Here is an 18,978-nt window from a genome sequence, read left to right on the forward strand (position 1 = left end):
GCAACATTATCTTTGCTTGTGGTGTGCAGGTATGAACTTCATAGACGGTGGTCGACGATGAAGATGATGGTCATGCGGGTTCGTGTCAATGAACCAGGAGCGATAAAGGACGAGCGCTAGATCTTGGTCGAGGGACTAGAGAAACCAGATGACTAATCGTGATGGCTAACACCTTGGCACCGATAGTCACAGGGACATGGTGGAGCAATTGTGGACCGATGGGGCGCATGTATAGAATGTAGGGGATGTGTATGGATTACGCTACACGCAAGGGGTTTGGTGGTTGTGCCTTAAAACCACTCTATCATAGTTCTATGGTTTCATCGGTTTAGGCCTCAAAACCCGGCAACACGGTTCCGGGGGGAATCGGAGGCAACACGTGGCATCATAGCGGAGGTGCGTCAAGGCGAAGCTGTAAGGAAAATGACCTCGGGCCATTTATCTCAATAGGTTTTGGTGTTTGATGATTAACATAACCTGTGGACTAATGTATTTCCCAAGTATTTGTGTATTGTAAGTTCACAGGATGCGAAGTGGATTGGACTGAGGCTCTAAGGATGTAACACCTCAAAGAAGACATTATAAGACTCATAGAAGACATTACAAAGTAATATTGAAGACACTTTATACATGCTAAGAGTCCAACACATTAAGAAGTAGAAGTGAGATACAAAGCTACAAAACAAAAGTGAAGTTGATAAAGTTGAGAGGAAGGGCTGACTGAATTGGAAGTGTTTCACAACATCAAATCTATTCAAACTGACATGGCTTCAACTCTTAGATGTAGACAATTTTATAAGCTTTCCAAAAAGTCCAAGATCATCAAAATCGGAGTTCGGAGCTAAAAGTTATGCCCACAATACGAAGTCGGAATTTCTGAAAAACTGCAGTAGCATATGGGATGTCCGGTGCACACTGGCCTGTCCGGTGTGCCAAATTTACTCAAACTGATATTGCTTCAACTCTGGGATGTAGAGAATTTTATAAGCTTTCCAAAAAGTACAAGATCATCGAAATCGGAGTTCGGAGCTAAAAGTTATGGCCAAAATACGACAAGCGAACATGGGCTGTCCGGTGCACACCGGACCGTCCGGTGCGCCATGTCCGGTGCGCCATCTTCGGAAGCTCCAACGGCTACTTTTAACGGCTAGTACACGTGGCATGTCCGTTGCACCACCGGACTGTCCGGTGCACCTGTCCGGTGCGCCACAGAAAGCTGCAGAACTGCTTTCCAACGGCTATATTTGAGTTGGGGCCTATATATACTTCATCCAACCGACCATTTGAAGGTGTGGGAGCCCAAGCAACATACCAAGGCATATAGTGCACATTTCCAAGAGCTCAAACACCCAAGTGCTTAATAGAATCACTCGGTGATTAGCGTAGGTGCTTTGCGAAGTGCTTAGGTTAGTTAGACCGCTTTAGCGCTTGCTCTAGGTGAACCCTAGATTGTTGAGTGAGTTTAGACAAACCTCACAACCCCTCGGCTCTTGCGTGAGTCGTTGTAATTGTACCGAGTGGGGCGAGAGTCTTGCGAGACCGTGACAATCGCGTTTGTGTCACGGCCGCCACCGTGTACCGGAGGGAACGAGGCCCGCGGCGTTTCGGCCGGAAGCTCGATAGTGGAGACGGCGGGGAGCGTCCGAGAGGAGCCAGAAGCGGAGCACCACTTGCGCGTGGAGAAGGCCCGCGGCTCTCTACGGAGTTACTCGACCGAGGTGCTTGGCCCTCGCGTGGGCTTCCCTTTGCGTAGAGGCACCAACGAGGATTAGTCGGGACCTTGCGCGGTTCCGGATACCTCGGTAAAAATACCGGCGTCATCCACGAGAGTTTGCTTCTCTACTTTGCTCTTTAAGTTTTCGCATTTATATTAAGCATTTAAGTTTCAATCTTGTATTCATACTTATCTAGTGTAGATTGAAACTTAGCCTTTGCGGTAGAGATAGCAACACGTAGACAAAACCTAGTTTGCACATTCTAGTTTGATTATTGGCATAGGTTTTGCTCTAGGGATTTAATTGTGGCCTAGTGTCGGGGACCATAATTAGGGGTACCCTCAAGGCTCCTAATTCTCAGCTGGTAACCCCCATCAGCATAAAGCTGCAAAGGCCTGATGGGTGCGACTAAGTCAGGGATCGGTCCATTCGAGGGACTCGATCACGCCTCGCCCGAGCCCAGCCTCGGGCAAGGGCAGCCGACCCCGGAGGATCTCCGTCTCGCCCGAGGCCCCCTCCAGCGACGAACATACTTCCGGCTCGCCCGAGGCCCAGTCTTCGCCAAGAAGCAACCCTGACCAAATCGCAGGGGCATTTAATGCAAAGGCGGCCTGACACCTTTATCCTGACGCACGTCCTCCAGTCGACAGAGCCGAAGTGACCGCAGTCACTTCGCCGCTCCACTGACCGGCCTGACAGAAGGACAGCGCCGCCTGCGCCGCTCCGACTGCTGTGCCACTCGACAGAGTGAGGCTGATAGGCAGTCAGGCCTGGCCTCAGGCACCATAGGAAACTCCGCTCCGCCCGACCCAGGGCTCGGACTCGGGCTCAGCCCCGGAAGACGACGAACTCCGCTCCGCCCGACCTAGGGCTCGGACTCGGGCTCAGCCCCGGAAGACGGCGAACTCCGCTCCGCCCGACCCAGGGCTCGGACTTGGGCTCAGCCCCGGAAGACGGCGAACTCCGCTCCGCCCGACCCAGGGCTCGGACTCGGGCTCAGCCCCGGAAGACGGCGAACTCCGCTCCGCCCGACCCAGGGCTCGGACTCGGGCTCAGCCCCGGAAGACGGCGAACTCCGATCCGCCCGACCCCAGGGCTCGGACTCAGCCCTGGCTTCAGCCGACGGTCTCCGCCTCGCCCGACCCGGGGGCTCGGACTCGACCTCGGCCACGGAAGACAAACTCGACCTCGACCTCGGAGGAGCCTCCACATCGCCCAACCTAGGGCGCGGACCGACCACGTCAACAGGAGGCGCCATCATTACCCTACCCCAAGCTGACTCAGGCTACGGGGAACAAGACCGGCGTCCCATCTGGCTCGCTCCGCCAGACAAGTAATGATGGCGCCCCGCACGCTCTATGACGACAGCGGCTCTCAGCCCCCTTACGGAAGCAGGAGGACGTCAGCAAGGACTCAACAGCCCCGACAGATGTCCTTCCGCCAGGCTCCAGTGCTCCTCCGACGGCCACGACACCACACGAACCGGGTGCCAAAACCTCTCTGGCTGCCACGATGGCATGTACTTAGGGCGCTAGCTCTCATCCGCTAGACACGTTAGCACTCTGCTACACCCCCATTGTACACCTGGATCCTCTCCTTACGTCTATAAAAGGAAGGACCAGGGCCCTCTTAGAGAGGGTTGGCCGCGCGGGGAAGAGGACGGGACTGACGCTCGCGTGAGGCCGCTCGCTCCCTCCCGCGTGGAACGCTTGTAACCCCCTACTGCAAGCGCACCCGACCTGGGCGTGGGACGAACACGAAGGCCGCGGGATTTCCACCTCTCTCACGCCTTCCTTCCCCCCTTCGCGCTCGGCCTCGCGCCGACCCATCTGGGCTGGGGCACGCGGTGACATTCTCACTCGTCGGCCCAGGGACCTCCCGGTCTCGAAACGCCGATAGTTGGCGCGCCAGGTAGGGGCCTGCTGCGTGTTGACGAACAGCTTCCCGTCAAGCTCCAGATGGGCAGTCTCCGGCAACCTTTCCAGCCCGGGACGGTGCTCCGTTTCGGGAGACTCGAGTTCATGTCCCTCGACGGCAGCTACGACATGATACTCCTTCCCCCGCCATGCGACAGCAACATTGGCGGCCGACAGCCCGCCCATCGGCGGTGGAATCGACGACGTCTTCCCCGCGTGGTGGAAGAACGACATTCGAGCTCACCCCGCCCTCTCCCCCGCCGACGGAGGAGGAGGCGGGGCAACCAAGGCCAAGCAGGAGGCAGCACCTCGTCGGCTATCGAGCGAGTCGACGGCGCCGTCGCCCCAACGGGGGGCGCGTCGGGCGTCGACCTCACGTTTGAGACGAAGACGAGCGCCGTCTCCCCGCAACATGCCAATTCCGAGCAAACGGACGACGCCACCACGCTCACGAAAGGCTTGCTGGGCGTCACCCTCGTACTTGAGATGACGGTGCAGTCAGTCCCAGACGTGACTTCGTCACCGCCCGTCGACCAAGAGGTACCCACCGGTTCCCATCTCACGCCTTTTGGATTCAGCCTCGACCCGCCAAGCGACTTCGCTTTGGCGGATGCTCTCGTAGAGGCGAGTCCGAACCCTCTGGGGTATCGTATGCGGTCACTCTGGGACCGGCTGGCGGACATCTCGACCTACGGGCCCTCGGGGTCCGAGGAAGATGACGAGCCCGACTTCTGTTGGGATTTCTACGGACATGGTAACCCCAGTGCCATGCGGGACTTCATGACCGCGTGCGACTACTGCCTTTCCGACTGTTCCGACGGTAGCCGCAGCCTCGGCGACGAGGACTGCGACCCAAGTCGTGAATGCTTCCACGTCGATCTAGGGGGTCCCTCCGAAGGCAACCATCTTGGTATGCCGGAGAACGGCGATCTCCCTAGGCCTGTGCCTCGCGTTGACATCCTACGGGAGCTAGCTGTGGTCCCCGTTCTGGCAGGGGGTCATGACCCACAGCTCGAGCAAATCCGCGGGGTGCCGGCTAGGCTCGACGAGGGGGCAGGAGCACTTGAGCCGATCCGCCGGGACGTCAGGCAGGAACGGGCGGGCCAACCTCTGGCCGGAGAAGGGCGTCATCTACCCCAGGGCTTCCAGCACCGCATCACCGACGATGCCAGGGCAAGGCCACCACCGGCCTCCAGTGGGGTCGGCCAGAACCTGGCTGCAGCAGCAATGCTTCTCCGCGCGATGCCGGAGCCATCAACCACCGAGGGGCGGCGAATCCAGGGAGAGCTCAAGAATCTCCTGGAGGGCGCCGTGGTCCGATGGGCCGAGAGCTCCGCCTCCCGAAGGCAGGGGTACCCCTCGGAACATCGCGCCGCGACTTCCCGATTCATGCAGGAAGCCTCGGTCCACACCGGGCGCACGCGCAACACAGCGCCTGCGGCCCTGGGTCGCCTCGGCAACGAGCACCATCACCGCGACCGTCGGGCCCACCTCGACGAGAGGGTGCGCCGAGGCTACCACCCCAGGCGTGGGGAACGCTACGACAGCGGGGAGGATCAGAGTCCCTCGCTCGAACCACCCGGTCTGCAGGCTTTCAGCCGCGCCATACGACGAGCGCCGTTCCCGACTCGGTTCCGACCCCCGACTACTATCACAAAGTACTCGGGGGAGACGAGACCGGAACTGTGGCTCGCCGACTACCGGCTGGCCTGCCAACTGGGTGGAACGGACGATGATAACCTCATCATCTGCAACCTCCCCCTGTTCCTCTCCGACACCGCTCGCGCCTGGTTGGAGCACCTGCCTCCGGGGCAGATCTCCAACTGGGACGACCTGGTCCAAGCCTTCGCCAACAATTTCCAGGGCACGTACGTGCGCCCCGGAAACTCCTGGGACCTCCAAAGCTGCCGACAGCAGCCGGGAGAGTCTCTTCGGGACTACATCCGGCGATTCTCGAAGCAGCGCACCGAGCTGCCCAACATCACCGATTCGGATGTCATCGGCACGTTCCTCGCTGGCACCACCTGCCGTGACCTGGTGAGCAAGCTGGGTCACAAGACCCCCACCAGGGCGAGCGAGCTGATGGACATCGCCACCAAGTTCGCCTCTGGCCAGGAGGCGGTTGAGGCTATCTTCCGGAAGGACAAGCAGCCCCAGGGCCGCCCACCGGAAGATGCCCCCGAGGCGTCAACTCAGCGCGGCGCCAAGAAGAAGTCGCAAGCGAAACGCGATGCCGCCGACGCGGACCTTGTCGCCACCGCCGAGTACAAGAACCCTCGGAAACCCCCCGGAGGTGCCAACCTCTTCGACAAGATGCTCAAGGACCCGTGCCCCTATCATCAGGGGTCCGTCAAGCACACCCTTGAGGAGTGTGTTATGCTTCGGCGCCACTTCCACAGGGCTAGGCCACCCGCGGAGGGTGGCCAGGCTCGCGACGACAAGAAGGAGGATCAAGGCAGGAGAGTTCCCCGAGGTCCGTGACTGCTTCATGATCTACGGTGGGCAAGCGGCGAACGCCTCGACTCGGCACCGCAGGCAAGAGCGTCGGGAGGTCTGTTCGGTGAAGGTGGCGGCGCCAGTCTACCTAGACTGGTCCAACAAGCCCATCACCTTCGACCAAGCCGACCACCCCGACCACGTGCCGAGCCCGGGGAAATACCCGCTCGTTGTCGATCCCGTCATCGGCGACGTCAGACTCACCAAGGTCCTCATGGACGGAGGCAGCAGCCTCAACATCATCTACGCCGAGACCCTCGGGCTCCTGCGTGTTGATCTATCCTCGGTCCGGGCAGGCGCTGCGCCTTTCCACGAGATCATCCCCGGGAAGCGCGTCCAGCCCCTCGGACAACTCGACCTTCCCGTCTGCTTCGGAACACCCTCCAACTTCCGAAGGTAGACCATCACATTCGAGGTGGTCGGGTTTCGAGGAACCTACCACGCAGTATTGGGGAGGCCATGCTACACGAAGTTCATGGCCGTCCCCATCTACACCTACCTCAAGCTCAAGATGCCGGGCCCCAACGGGGTCATCACCGTCGGCCCCACGTACAAACACACGTTCGAATGCGACGTGGAGTGCGTGGAGTACGCCGAGACCCTCGCCGAATCCGAGGCCCTCATCGCCGACCTGGAGAGCCTCTCTAAGGAGGTGCCAGACGTGAAGCGTCACGCCGGCAACTTCGAGCCAGCGGAGACGGTTAAGTCCGTCCCCCTCGACCCCAGCAGCGACGCCTCCAAGCAGATCTGGATCTGCACCGAGCTCGATCCCAAATAGGAAGCAGTGCTCGTCGACTTTCTCCGCGCAAACGCCGACGTTTTCGCGTGGAGTCCCTCGGACATGCCCGGCATACCGAGGGATGTCGCCGAGCACTCGCTGGATATCCGAGCTGGAGCCCAACCCGTGAAGCAGCCTCTGCGCCGATTCAACGAGGAAAAGCGCAGAGCCATAGGCGAGGAGATCCACAAGCTAATGGTGGCGGGGTTCATCAAAGAGGTATTCCATCCCGAATGGCTTGCCAACCCTGTGCTTGTGAGAAAGAAAGGAGGGAAATGGCGGATGTGTGTAGACTACACTGGTCTAAACAAAGCATGTCCGAAGGTTCCCTACCCTCTGCCTCGCATCGATCAAATCGTGGATTCCACTGCTGGGTGCGAAACCCTGTCTTTCCTCGATGCCTACTCAGGGTATCACCAAATCAAGATGAAAGAGTCCGACCAGCTCGCGACTTCTTTCATCACACCCTTCGGCATGTACTGCTATGTCACCATGCCGTTCGGCTTGAGGAATGCGGGTGCGACGTACCAGCGGTGCATGAACCATGTGTTCAGCGAACACATTGGCCGGACGGTCGAGGCCTACGTCGATGACATCGTAGTCAAGACGAGGAAAGCCTCCGACCTCCTTTCCGACCTTGAAGTGACATTCCGATGTCTCAAGGCGAAAGGAGTGAAGCTTAATCCCGAGAAGTGTGTCTTTGGGGTTCCCCGAGGCATGCTCTTGGGGTTCATCGTCTCCGAGCGGGGCATCGAAGCCAACCCGGAGAAGATCACAGCCATCACCAGCATGGGGCCCATCAAGGACTTGAAAGGCGTATAGAGAGTCATGGGATGCCATGCGACTCTGAGCCGCTTCATCTCACGCCTCGGCGAAAGAGGTCTGCCTCTGTACCGCCTCTTAAGGAAGGCCGAGTGCTTCACTTGGACCCCCGAGGCCGAGGAAGCCCTCGGGAACCTGAAGGCGCTCCTCACGAACGCGCCTATCTTGGTGCCCCCCGCTGCCGGAGAAGCCCTCTTGATCTACGTCGCCGCGACCACTCAGGTGGTTAGCGCCGCGATTGTGGTTGAGAGACGAGAAGAGGGGCATGCATTGCCCGTTCAGAGGCCAGTCTACTTGATCAGCGAGGTACTGTCCGGAACCAAGATCCGCTACCCACAAATTCAGAAGCTGCTGTACGCGGTGATCCTGACGCGGCGGAAGTTGCGACACTACTTCGAGTCTCATCCAGTAACTGTGGTGTCATCCTTTCCCCTGGGGGAGATCATCCAGTGCCGAGAGGCCTCGGGTAGAATCGCGAAGTGGGCAGTGGAAATCATGGGCGAAACAATCTCGTTCGCCCCTCGGAAGGCCATCAAGTCCCAGGTCTTGGCGGACTTCGTGGGTGAATGGGTCGACACCCAGCTCCCGACAGTTCCGATCCAGCCGGAACTCTGGACCATGTTCTTCGACGGGTCGCTGATGAAGACAGGAGCAGGCGCAGGCCTGCTCTTCATCTCACCCCTCGGAAAGCATCTACGCTACGTGCTACGCCTCCACTTCCCGGCGTCCAACAATGTGGCTGAGTATGAGGCTCTGGTCAACGGGTTGCACATCGCCATCAAGCTAGGGGTCCGACGCCTCGACGCTCGCGGTGACTCACAGCTCGTCATCGATCAAGTCATGAAGAACTCCCACTGTCGCGACCCGAAGATGGAGGCCTACTGCGATGAGGTTCGGCGCCTGGAAGACAAGTTCTACGGGCTCGAGCTCAACCACATCGCCCGGCGCTATAACAAGACTGCTGACGAGCTGGCTAAAATAGCCTCGGGGTGGACAACGGTTCCCCCGGACGTCTTCTCCCGAGACCTGCATCAACCCTCCGTCAAGATCGACGACACGTCCGAGCCCGAGGTACCCTCGGCTCAGTCCGAGGCACCCTCGGCTCAGTCCGAGGCACCCTCGGCCCAACCCGAGGCACCCTCAGCTCGGCCCGAGGCATCCTCGGTTCAGCCCGAGGTACCCTCGGCCCCCGAGGGTGAGGCACTGCGCGTCGAGGAGGAGCGAAGCGGGGTCACACCTAATCAAAACTGGCAGACCCCGTACCTGCAATATCTCCACCGAGGAGAGCTACCCCTCGACCGAGCCGAAGCTCGGCGGTTGGCGCGATGCGCCAAGTCGTTCGTCTTGCTGGGAGATGGGAAGGAGCTCTACCACTGCAGCCCCTCAGGCATCCTCCAGCAATGCATTTCCATCGCCGAAGGTCAGGAACTCCTACGAGACATACACTCGGGGGCTTGCGGCCATCACGCAGCACCTCGAGCCCTTGTCGGAAACGCCTTCCAACAAGGTTTCTACTGGTCGACGGCGGTGGCCGACGCCACTAGAATTGTCCGCACCTGCGAAGGGTGTCAGTTCTACGCGAGGCAGACCCACCTGCCCGCTCAGGCTCTGCAGACGATACCCATCACCTGGCCTTTTGCCGTGTGGAGTCTGGACCTCGTCGGCCCCTTGCAGAAGGCACCCGGGGGCTACACGCACCTGTTGGTCGCCATCGACAAATTCTCCAAGTGGATCGAGGTCCGACCCCTAAACAACATCAGGTCCGAACAGGCGGTGGCGTTCTTCACCAACATCATCCATCGCTTTGGGGTCCCGAACTCCATCATCACCGACAACGACACCCAGTTCACCGGCAAAAAGTTCCTGGACTTCTGCGAGGATCACCACATCCGAGTGGACTGGGCCGCCGTGGCTCACCCCATGACGAATGGGCAAGTAGAGCGTGCCAACGGCATGATTCTACAAGGACTCAAGCCTCGGATCTACAACGACCTCAACAAGTTCGGCAAGCGATGGATGAAGGAACTCCCTTCGGTGGTCTGGAGTCTGAGGACAACGCCGAGCTGAGCCACGGGCTTCACGCCGTTCTTTCTAGTCTATGGCTCCGAGGCCATCTTGCCCACAGACTTAGAATACGGTTCCCCGAGGACGAGGGCCTACGCCGACCAAAGCAACCAAGCTAGTCGAGAAGACTCGCTGGACCAGCTGGAAGAGGCTCGGGACCTGGCCTTACTACACTCGGCGCGGTACCAGCAGTCCCTGCGACGCTACCATGCCCGAGGGGTCCGGTCCCGAGACCTCCAGGTGGGCGACCTGGTGCTTAGGCTGCGACAGGACGCCCGAGGGCGGCACAAGCTCACGCCTCCCTGGGAAGGGCCGTTCGTCATCGCCAAAGTTCTGAAGCCCGGAGCGTACAAGCTGGCCAACACTTAAGGCGAGGTCTACAACAATGCTTGGAACATCCAACAGCTACGTCGCTTCTACCCTTAAGATGCTTTCAAGTTGTTCATATACCTCGCTCCCACGCAAAGTTTAGTCGTCAAGGAAGGGTCAGCCTTGCCTCGGCAAAGCCCGACCCTCCCTCGGGGGCTAAAAGGGGGGAACCCCCTCTGCATTGAAATTTTTCCTCAAAAAAAGATCCTTTCTGCCAGAATGTCTTTCGTGCTTTTCGACTACTTCGAAAGTGGATCCTGAAAACGACGGAGTACACGTAAGCAGCCAAGGCTGACCGAGCTGAGGGACTCCTACGCCTCCGGGATACGGATACCTCACTCATCACCTTCTGCGATAAGTAACTCACGTTCGGATAAGTGATTCCGCGGACCGAGCAAGTCTTCACGTTCGAAAGTTCTTCTGCCGAAGCGATTCTTCGGGCCTTCTCGACTGCGTCGGTGACAGAACCCCATGGACGGGCAAGAGCGCGCGTAAGCGGCAAGGCCGACCGAGCCGAGGGATTCCTACGCCTCCGGGATACGGATACCTCACTCATCACCTTCCGTGAAAAGCAACTCTCGCTCGCACAGACAATTCTGTTACCGACAAAAAAGTCCAGATACTCGAAACAAGAGTAAAAGAAGCGCAACTTTACAACACGGCGAGGATGTGTTTGGGCCTCGGCGGCCGCAGAAAACACACGCTACAAGATAATCCGATCCTGCAGGCTCGGATCTTGACGGCTGAACGGAGCAGCAGCACCCTCGGCGTCGACTACACCTTCGGCGAGGTCCGACCTAGCCTCGGACGGCGACGCGGTCCGAGGATCTCCACTCTGAAGGACGACTTCATCATCACGCCTTGGCCATCGCCGCCAGGGTCTCCTCCAAGAATCCGGCTCGAGCAGGCGGCTCGGCTGGTCACCCCGAGGCCTCGGCCAGCTGTCCCCCGAAGACATCAGCCCGGCCCGAGGCCTCGGCAGATCAACTCCGGCGTCGGTCCCGCTAACGGACGACCCGGCCAGGCTCCGGCCGACCAAGTGTTCTTTTCGAGCCAACTCTGCCTCTGTCCATGCTGACACCGCTACCCCTGGCTTCGGCTCATCGAAGAGCGGCCGAGGGGTCCCTTTAACTAAGCAAGAGAAGCCTCGGACAGCAAGGCCGACTGAGCCGAGGGACTCCTACGCCTCCGGGATACGGATACCTCACTCGTCACCTTTGTACGGGGCGACTCACGCTTGGTGAAGCGGTTCAGACAACCAACAGGCGAGTCTTAGTGCTCGAGAATGAGGAAAAAACACGGCTCCGCGCCAAAAATACATACATGTTCAGGTCTTGACAGCCACAATGAACAAAAACACTGGCATTCAAGGTGCCATTACAAACGGAACTCTGGTTCCGTCCCGCGGGTATGAACGACCTCCATACCGGGGAGCCTGCGGGGCGACAAGTTCTGGGTGACTCGCCGGCGACCTCTGCAGCAGCAGCCATGGTCCCAGGACGGACGCGGCCACCGGAAGGCTCTCGTTCGCGTCCCCGCTCAAGGGATGCGAACCAGCCATCAAAGCCAAAGAGCGGGCCGCTCCGAAGCGCACCGGCAGGTCCTCGCTCCCGCCCTCGCCACGAAAACGAGGAAGAGGGCGGAATGTTGCATCCTAGCTGGGCAGCAACAGTTCGCCTTCCCCGGCATGGCTGGAGGACGTCTTCTCCGCAGAGCTGGAGGATGGTCTCCACCACCAGAAGCTGGAAGAAGAGGTGGCCAGCCAACCCGCGCGGGAGGTAGAGCCCCGGCTCGCCTCGCTCTCCGCCCCAGCAAGGATGATGAACATCCTTGAAGCTGAGGGCGGGACCAAGATCGCTGCCCGGCTTGCTTCTCCCCATCCAGGGGCTGGTGGTCACCATCTCAGGTGACCACCGGCGAGGGGATGCAGCCGGGCTGCGTGATGAAAATCCTTGAAGTCGAACGATGGCTGAAAGGTACCAACTCCCACGGAGTTGCGTTCCCCCAACAACAAGGCGGAAGAACCACAGGTGTCCCCCATCCGGGGGCTCGGAAGGTGGAAAGACACGATGCATAAGGGAGCGCGAAGACATGGTCGCCTTTCTAGGGGGTCACCCTCCTTTTAAAGGCGACTCTCCCTGCCTGCGTCCCCATCCGTCGTGGGCTGAGTCTTCCCCAACACACTCCAAGGTCCTCCCCCTACGGCGCGGGGGCTGGGTCCCACACGTCATGCAAGCTGGCCCAGAGCAGAAGAAGCCAAACCGACACGCTCGGTGCATGCAACCGCCCAGCGGTTACAAGTGCCCCTCCACTTTCGCCCAGACCAGCGGGTGAAAGGGCGGGCAGCCATGCAGGCGGCATGCAACCGCGCCAAGTGGGCGCGCCCCTCCGACTTCCAACGCGCCCAGCATGGGGGCCCACGCCCACGCGTCATGCAACCGGCGCGCCGGTCGCTACGTGCAAGCAACTGCACCGCCACTCGCACCACTGCCGCGCCTCCTCGACTGCGGAACCAGTACCGCGACTCGAGGCGACCCAGCGCACGACCCAGCAGCGCCAGCCAGGCGCGACGGTCAATGCGGCCAAAAATGGGCCGGCAGTAATGGCGGTGGCAGGCGGGAGCAGCGGTCACGTTGTCAGCCAAGCTTACGTCCCATCCTGGGGCAGTGAGAGAGCCCTCTCTCACGGCGTGAAGACGGCGCGCCCGTGTTCCGTTCCTTGAACGGTTCACGCACGCGCAATGGCCGCCCCGCGAACCGCTCGCCCCATCGCATTAACTCCACGGCGGGACAGGCGGCGCCTCTGGCGGGGGAAGCGAGCGACGCTTCGCCTTCGCCATAATGACCGCGTCAAAAAAGGTATGCCACGTCATTCGATTTCGTATCCTTTTCCTCTTTCTCTCTCTTACAACAGGGACCAGGAAAGGGGGATACCCCGAAAAGGATCCTTCTCCGTGAAGGAAACAGGCTCCGAGCCTCACTACTGATCAGAGGTTCGAAGGCTGGCCCTTCGGAGGGGTTCAACAGCCGCCTCAGAGCGCGTGGGCTCCACACCCACTACTGGTCAGAGGTTCGAAGGCCGGCCCCTTGGAAGGGTTCAACGGCTGCCTCAGGCCACTCGGGCTCCGCGCCCACTACTGATCAGGGGTTCGAAGGCTGGCCCTCGAAGGGTTCATAGCCGCCTTAGACACAGAGTGAGGGATGACCATGGGTACGTTCGATACATAACCAAGGCTCGGGCTACGCTCCCGAGGTACCCTAGGACATTTCCGAGACCAGCGGGAACGATCTTGTAACGGAATCCCATCAGAGGGAGGCATCGAGCCCTCGGACCCCGTCGACAGGGGACCGGGTCCGGCAGATCACCCGCAGGTACTTTTGGGCGCGCCTCTGGGCCTCTAGCCGACCCCTAACAAACGGGGCACGTACGTCCGCTCGGATTACCCACCAGCAGCTCACCGGAGACACCATGTTCGACGCCCTCCGAGGGCAACATGGCGCTTTCCCCCCCTCCTCCTTGCGGAAAGGCGACGCAGGGGCGTATGTAAAAAAGTCGAGTCTGTCCCTGACCGTCCTCTCGCCCTGTGCAGAGGCTCGGGGGCTGCTCTCGCAAACCCGGCTCCGGCCAAACCGTTGACAGCGTCAACATACCAGCCCGAGAACTTGGGACCCGACCGTGCACCCGGGCTACGGCCAGCTCGCATGAGGGAACAACCAGACCAGCCGAAGCATTGCGCGAGGCATTAAGACCTCGGAGGAGTCAAACCACTCCTCCGAGGCCTCGGGGGCTACACCCGGCGGGTGCGCTCGCGCGCACCCACCGGAACAAAACGCAACCGAGAAAGGTTGGTCCCCTTGCAAAAAAGTGCGACGAAAGCCTCCAAGCGAGTATTAACACTCCCTTCGAGGCTCGGGGGCTACTGTCGGGGACCATAATTAGGGGTACCCTCAAGGCTCCTAATTCTCAGCTGGTAACCCCCATCAGCATAAAGCTGCAAAGGCCTGATGGGTGCGACTAAGTCAGGGATCGGTCCATTCGAGGGACTCGATCACGCCTCGCCTGAGCCTAGCCTCGGGCAAGGGCAGCCGACCCCGGAGGATCTCCGTCTCGCCCGAGGCCCCCTCCAGCGACGAACATACTTCCGGCTCGCCCGAGGCCCAGTCTTCGCCAAGAAGCAACCCTGACCAAATCGCAGGGGCATTTAATGCAAAGGCGGCCTGACACCTTTATCCTGACGCACGTCCTCCAGTCGATAGAGCCGAAGTGACCGCAGTCACTTCGCCGCTCCACTGACCGGCCTGACAGAAGGACAGCGCCGCCTGCGCCGCTCCGACTGCTGTGCCACTCGACAGAGTGAGGCTGACAGTTAGTCAGGCCTGGCCTCAGGCACCATAGAAAACTCCGCTCCGCCTGACCCAGGGCTCGGACTCGGGCTCAGCCCCGGAAGACGGCGAACTCCGCTCCGCCCGACCTAGGGCTCGGACTCGGGCTCAACCCCGGAAGACGGCAAACTCCGCTCCGCCCGACCCAGGGCTCGGACTTGGGCTCAGCCCCGGAAGACGGCGAACTCCGCTCCGCCCGACCCAGGGCTCGGACTCGGGCTCAGCCCCGGAAGACGGCGGAGCGGCGAACTCCGCTCCGCCCGACCCAGGGCTCGGACTCGGGCTTAGCCCCGGAAGACGGCGAACTCCGATCCGCCTGACCCCAGGGCTCGGACTCGGGCTCAGCCCTAGAAGACGGAGAACTCCGATCCGCCCGACCCTAGGGCTCGGACTCAGCCCTGGCTTCAGCCGACGGTCTCCACCTCGCCCGACCCGGGGGCTCGGACTCGACCTCGGCCACGGAAGACAGACTCGACCTCGACCTCGGAGGAGCCTCCACATCGCCCAACCTAGGGCGCGGACCGACCACGTCAACAGGAGGCGCCATCATTACCCTACCCCAAGCTGACTCAGGCTACGGGGAACAAGACCGGCGTCCCATCTGGCTCGCTCCGCCGGACAAGTAATGATGGCGCCCCGCACGCTCTATGACGACGTCGGCTCTCAGACCCCTTACGGAAGCAGGAGGACGTCAGCAAGGACTCAACAGCCCCGACAGTTGTCCTTCCGCCAGGCTCCAGCACTCCTCCGACGGCCACGACACCACACGAACCGGGTGCCAAAACCTCTCCGGCTGCCACGATGGCATGTACTTAGGGCGCTAGCTCTCATCCGCTAGACACGTTAGCACTCTGCTACACCCCCATTGTACACCTGGATCCTCTCCTTACGTCTATAAAAGGAAGGACCAGGGCCCTCTTAGAGAGGGTTGGCCGCGCGGGGAAGAGGACGGGACTGGCGCTCGCGTGAGGCCGCTCGCTCCCTCCCGCGTGGAACGCTTGTAACCCCCTACTGCAAGCGCACCCGACCTGGGCGCGGGACGAACACGAAGGCCGCAGGATTTCCACCTCTCTCACGCCTTCCTTCCCCCCTTCGCGCTCGGCCTCGCGCCGACCCATCTGGGCTAGGGCACGCGGCGACATTCTCACTCGTCGACCTAGGGACCCCCCGGTCTCGAAACGCCGACACCTAGTTTAGTAAAAGTTTTAGAAGTCCTAATTCACCCCCCCTCTTAGGTGTCACCTATTTCCTTCAATTGGTATCAGAGCCTAGTTTTGGCTCATTTGAAACGCTTTAGCTTCACCGCTAAAAGAGTCGACGCCATTTAGAGGAAGGGATGGATACCCATAGGCCACCACACTTAGACGGCACTAACTTCCCATATTATAGTGCTAGAATGGCTTGTTACCTAGAGGCCGTTGATCTAGGTGTTTGGAGAGTCACTCATGACGGGATGAAACCCCCCAAGAATCCCGAGAAACCCACCGCGAGTGAGGAAAAAGAAATTCATTTAAATGCTAGAGCCAAAATTTGCTTGTATGAATCTCTTAGCATGGATATTTTTAATCAAGTATTTACCTTGAAAACTGCTAATGAGATTTGGTTAAAATTGCATGAGCTCCATGACGGCACATCAAATGTCCGTGAGCAAAAACATTGCCTAGTCTTAAATGAGTATAATACTTTTGCTATGAGAGATGATGAGCTTGTTAGAGACATGTATTCTCGTTTAAATCTAATCATCAATGAGCTCAACTCTATTGGCATAAATAAGCTAGGTGATGCGGACATTATGAGGAAGATTATCTCCCTGCTACCACAACGAAGATATGGGAGCATCATCACCATCCTTCACAACATGGAGGACTTGAGTAACATGACCCCGACCATTGTAATTGGGAAAATCGCGGCTTTTGAGATGTCGCGAAAAATGTGTCGGGGAGAGGAGCCAACTTCCTCAAGGCCATATGCTTTTGCATGTGATGAAAGGAAGGGCAAAAAGAAGGCCCCCACTCCAAGTTCCTCAAGTGAAGAAGAGGAGGAAGAAGAAAGTGATGATGATGAAGATAATCAACCATGCACATCATCCTCCGAGGACGAAGAAACAATCCGACGCGTCGGAAAGGTAATGGGGATGATCCGCAAGATTAATCTAATGGGTGTGCCCCTGCAGGTCGAAGATATTCTCTTTAACATTGACAGGAAAAAGCAAAGAAAGAGAGGATGTTTCGCATGTGGGGAGAAGGGCCACTTCAGGGACAGCTGTCCAACTATGGCCAAACCCAAAAAGGAGAGGAGCAAAGGCAAGGCGCTAACAAGTGTCAGAACTTGGGATGATTCTTCAAGTGAAGATGAACCTCCAAGAACGCGCAGCCATCGGTCCTCATCACGCTCATCACGGTCATCACACAAATGCCTTATGGCAAAAGGTAAAATGAGCATTCCATCCTCTAGTGATGATAGTAGTAGTGATGATGATGGTGAGGGAAAGCCCTCTGTAGATGAACTTGCGAAAGCCGTTAAATTTTTCCAGGATGTTTGCACTAAGCAAAAAGCTCAACTTAAAACTTTGAAAAATAAGTTGATTAGCTCCCAAAATGATTACAAAGGATTGCTAGAAAAATTTGAAACTTTTGCAAACCTAAATTGTGAGCTGTCAACTAAAATTGAGCTATTAGAGTCGAGTGCTCCATCCACTGCTACTGATGATGGTCTGATTAAAAAGAATGAAAAACTTAAGGCTAAGTTAGCTAGCTCCCAAGAAGCTATTGAAATTTTGCTAAATAAAATGGAAATTCTTAGCATACACAATAATGAGCTAACTACTAAGCTAGAGAACATCGGTAGCACCCCAGCAGCATCTTTAGTTGAAATACCTAAAATTATTAAGAAAGATGCTTCTACTTCTTGCTTTGATTTAATTGATGATTCTAACCCCTGCAACCAAGTTTTTGCTGAGAATATTGTTGTAGAAACATGTTCGGATGAGGTTGCAAAGGAAAATGAACAATTAAGGCAGGAAGTGGCTCGCCTTGACAAGGCTTTGTATGACAAGAAAGGCAAAGCCAAACAAATCCAACCTCCACAAAATAACACCACTGCGGGAGTGAACAAGCCTATGGAGGGAGAAACTGTGATTTGTAGGCTATGCCACATGGAAGGCCATAAGTCTTTCCAATGCAAGGCACGACCGGGGATAAACAAAGGCAAAAGCTCAAGCAAAAGCCATCAAGCAAAATCTCCAACACCTACATCAAAAAGGTGGACAAAAAGGCTGCTACACCATATTTGATCAAGAAGAAAAAGAATGGAAAGGTGATAGCAATCAAGGCCAACAAGCAAGCCAACAAAGGAAAGGGGGCCAAACGCATCTGGGTGCCAAAGGAAATAATTTCAACTATGAAAAGCACCAAGAAGGTTTGGATCCTGAAAGGGAAGTGAGTGGACCGAAGATCAACGGGAAATTTGGAGACTTGGCAAAGTTATGATGTATATCATGGGATACATCACATTGGATCAAGTTTATTGCCAAGAGGGTTAGTAGATACTTTGGACCCAAATTTTCCCACCCATGACTAAGGTAACTAGATTTATTGTATCCCTTATTTTTAGATATGCGTATCTATTTTCTTGTATCTAGTTTTACCTCTCATGCCTAGTATTACAATTTGTACTTACTTTTTCTTAAACGCATGCATACTAGGTAAATCACATGGTAGGACTGCTTGTTTTCAATTCATACACTTAAGCAAACCTACACGGTTTAAAATGTGTATTTAAGCACGACACATAGCTTCTTTATCACTCCATAGTAAATGATACATCAATTAATAATTTTAAATGCTACAGGTAAAACACTCATATTCTACAAGTTGTATCATTTAACTTATATGTGCCAAAGTTTGGATTATAGATAATTTGCCCCTCTTGATATCAAATCAAAGTGCATGTCTCCTTCAAGTATTCAAAACTTGTATGCACAAATCCAGGGGGAGGTTACTCTATAATCTAAGACTTTGAGACTAACACCTTTTCAAGTCTATTTTTATATGATAGTCTCATTGTAAGGAAAATGAAGTCCCCGGAGAATGACAACAATCTTCCACTGCAAAATCTCCAAGAACTTTCATGTCTCACAAGCCTGCCATTGGTTTTCAATTGGTCTGCCATTGACTTTCGATTGGTATCTTTGAGACTACATTAAGTATCATTTACATGTCTTCTCCAATATTTGATTAGACTATATTTCATATCTTATACTTCCCATGTTGCTATAAATGCGTATACTATTAACTTATATTTTGTTACCTATGCATAAGGGAAGTTAGTCTATTCAAATTATGTCTTGCACCTCTATTTCTCACATGCTTTTTCCTAAGTAGAAGATCTCTGTCAGGGGGAGTTTTTCTTCGTCTCTAAAGGGGGAGAAAATTCTT

The sequence above is a fragment of the Zea mays genome, chromosome 8 (genome assembly GCF_902167145.1).
Source record: "Zea mays cultivar B73 chromosome 8, Zm-B73-REFERENCE-NAM-5.0, whole genome shotgun sequence".
Lineage (NCBI taxonomy): Eukaryota > Viridiplantae > Streptophyta > Magnoliopsida > Poales > Poaceae > Zea > Zea mays.